This window comes from Papio anubis, chromosome 2, assembly GCF_008728515.1.
Source record: "Papio anubis isolate 15944 chromosome 2, Panubis1.0, whole genome shotgun sequence".
Taxonomy (NCBI): Eukaryota; Metazoa; Chordata; class Mammalia; order Primates; family Cercopithecidae; genus Papio; species Papio anubis.
The window spans coordinates 32,517,164-32,520,340 of record NC_044977.1 but is presented as its reverse complement, the minus strand read 5'-3'; positions in this window follow the sequence as shown (position 1 = coordinate 32,520,340).

Sequence of the window (3,177 nt, the reverse complement as noted above, 5' to 3'; positions counted from 1 at the left end):
CTCACTGCAACCTCCACCTCCCAGGTTCACGCCATTCTCCTGCCTCAGCCTCCCAAGTAGCTGGGACTACAGGCACCCGCCACCACACTCGGCTAATTTTTTGTCTTTTTAGTAGAGACAGGGTTTCACTGTGTTAGCCAGGATGGTCTCAATCTCCTGACCTTGTGATCCACCCGCCTCGGCCTCCCAAAGTGCTGGGATTATAGGTAAGCCACCGCACCCTGCCCAAGTTCTATTCTTTAAGGCTCATTCCACTGCCTCTCCACTGCCCCAAATATCACATTCAGATTCAGTGTCTTTTCTGTGGTCTTTCCCTGTTTGACCTTTCCATTCTCTCTCTGTCTCTCTCTTTTTTTTTTTTTTTTGAGACGGAGTCTCTCTCTGTCACCCAGGCTGGAGTGCAGTGGCACGATCTTGGCTCACTGTAACCTCTGCCTCTGGGTTCAAGAGATTCTCCTGCCTCAGCCTCCCGGGTACCTGGGACTATAGGTGTGTATCATCAAACCTGGCTAATTTTTTATATTTTTTTAGTAGAGACGGGGTTTCACCGTGTTAACCAGGATAGTCCCGGTCTCCTGACTTTGTGATCCACCCACCTCAGCCTCTCAAAGTGCTGGGATTATAGGCGTGAGCCACCGCACTCAGCCCTTTCCATTCTCTTGATCCTCATACACCCCACTCCTGGGCTACATTTGTGTTCTATGTCAAACATTCATGGGGCTCTTTTTCATACTTATAATGTCAAGAAACAAAATTTCAATAGATGTAATTCAATAATCTAACTGGCTTTTGTTAGCAATTCATGAATCTCAGGCAGCATCTGTGAAATATAAAGGCACCCTGCCAAGCTGGCGGGATAGTTGGTTTGTGTAAGGTAGCTTGAACAGGAACACGAAGAAATAGTGTAGTACAAAAAACCAATAGGATGCTAATGATTAAATATGCAACAAGGCTCACCAAAATTAAGATAAATAATTATAGAAAAAAAATTTTCGGAGGGTAAGGGAAGAAGCAAAGTTCTCTGAGGGAGGTTTCCTGGGTGAGGTGATCTGAACATCTGCCTACTGCAGGTAAATATTATGGGACAGAGTCAGGGGGCTGAGGGTCGGGGGAGGAAGGTCAGGAAAGAAGCTTGAAGAATGGAGCTGAGGCTGCCTTTTAGCCCCACGGTGGGGAGGGAGGGAATTGGGACAGGGCTGAGCATCCCACACCCTATGAGGGCTGGGTAGACCAGCAGCTGAGGAGACCCGGGAGGCTGCTTTCACCTCTCACCAATCTGCTTCTGGGCGTGGCGGTAATGTCCTGTGGGTGAGTCCCTTTCAGTTCCCCTCTCCCTCACTCACACTCTCTCTGGGGGACTTCTATGGTGATAAGATGTGAGAACATGTCAAATGTACCCAAATGAGGACAGTTAAATGCGGTCTTTGCGGCTTTAGCTCAGCTGTCCAACTGCAGCCTTCCTAAGGTACCCCTTGAGATCAAGCAAGACACAGGGAAAAGGAACAACACGCACACTCCCTGCTGGATTTGGAGAGAACTGAGAGGAGGCTGCGGTTTAACTAGACCTTCCTTAGGTAAGACCGTCAACATTTGTAGAGCACAAGATGCGGCTAAGAACATGAAACTTCAAGTTTTCTCATATTTGAATTATAGCTGCTTAGCAATGTAACCTAAAATTGGAGACTTTGTTCATATGTACATATAATATTCTCATTAATCTAAATATTCCAAAGCAGAAACTCTAAAATAGGAAGATATGTAAACAAGGTGGTTGATCACTCTTGCATTAGCGTTTACACCCAGCTCAAGAAGAAACAGAGGTCTCGCATTGTTCCTAATGTTCTTCCTGTGGGCATCCACCTGGACTGATATTTTCCAAGATTCTCTCAGATCAAAGATGGAGGCTCTGGCATTTATGCTGGAGGCAGCAATTGGAAACATATTAGGGATTTAGAAGAGTGGTGTTAGGAATAGGCACATGTGTATAGAGGGTGTGGTATGATTTGGTGTACATGCATATATGTGTAGGAATCTGGCAGAATTGTGAAGAGAACTTTCTCTGGTACCCACCCAAGCACCTGCCCGTCCCCATCGTTGCCCTGTTCTTTTCTCCAAGGATCTTTCAAATCCCTCGTGTTACCCTGCTCTTACTCCAGGCCCAAGTCCTGTCACAAAGGTTGTTTCAGTCCATCCAGGGTGCTATAGCAAAATGCCTTAGACTGGGTAATTTATAAACAACAGAAAGGTAATGCTTACGGTTCTGGAGACGGGGAAGTCCAAGATCAAGGCACCAGTAGATCTAGTGTCTGGCGAGGTCCTGTTCCTCATAGACGGCACCTTCTGTGTGTCCTCACATGGAGGAAGGGACTTATAAGCTCCTTGGGCCTCTTTTATAAGAATACTAATTCCGTGCATAAAGGCTCTGCCCTGATGACCTAATCAGCTCCCAAGGGCCCCAACTCTTAATACCATCACAGTGGGGATTCGATTTTAGCTATGAACTGAGGTACACAAATGTTCAGACCACGGAAAAAGTTTTTAAACCTTTCTAACTGTGATCGTAGGAAGAAATATTTGCTTCACAAAGACACACACTGAAAAAAGTTTGTGAAACGTTATCTACCTGTACCATCTATCTTCTACTGTAATGCTTTCTACTTTTTTTATTTAAAAATTGTGAACTGCATCTGTCAAACTAATTTCACAACCCATGGTGTTTTGTAAAGCACGACTTCACCTAGTCCCAGGAAAGGTGTTGATAAGCAAGGTGGATTATTGTTTTGCTTTGCTTTGGTTTTCAATAAGCATCAAGGTTTTGCTACTGCTTGAGCTTTTTGAATTTTATCTGTGAGCTCCAGAAGGCGCTCTCGGCAGCCTGGGTAATGAAGAGAGTTTGTACATAAACTTTCACTTACATCCCACTTGGGAGGGCAGCCCTCAGGACTCTTGGGTGCTGCTCTGCAAGCTGTGTGGGAAGGACTTGCAGCAGTGGGTGCTCCTCCAAAGCACACTAGAGAACGCAGTGGGCAAGAGGTGCAGTAGTTTTCCCAACATTTGAATTCAGAATTAATTTATCTTGTTGACATACTACTACAGAAAGTTCTTTGAAATACAGCATCAGTATGATTCATCATAACCATTTTCATTTTAACCTTTGTTTACTTTGAGAACTAAGAA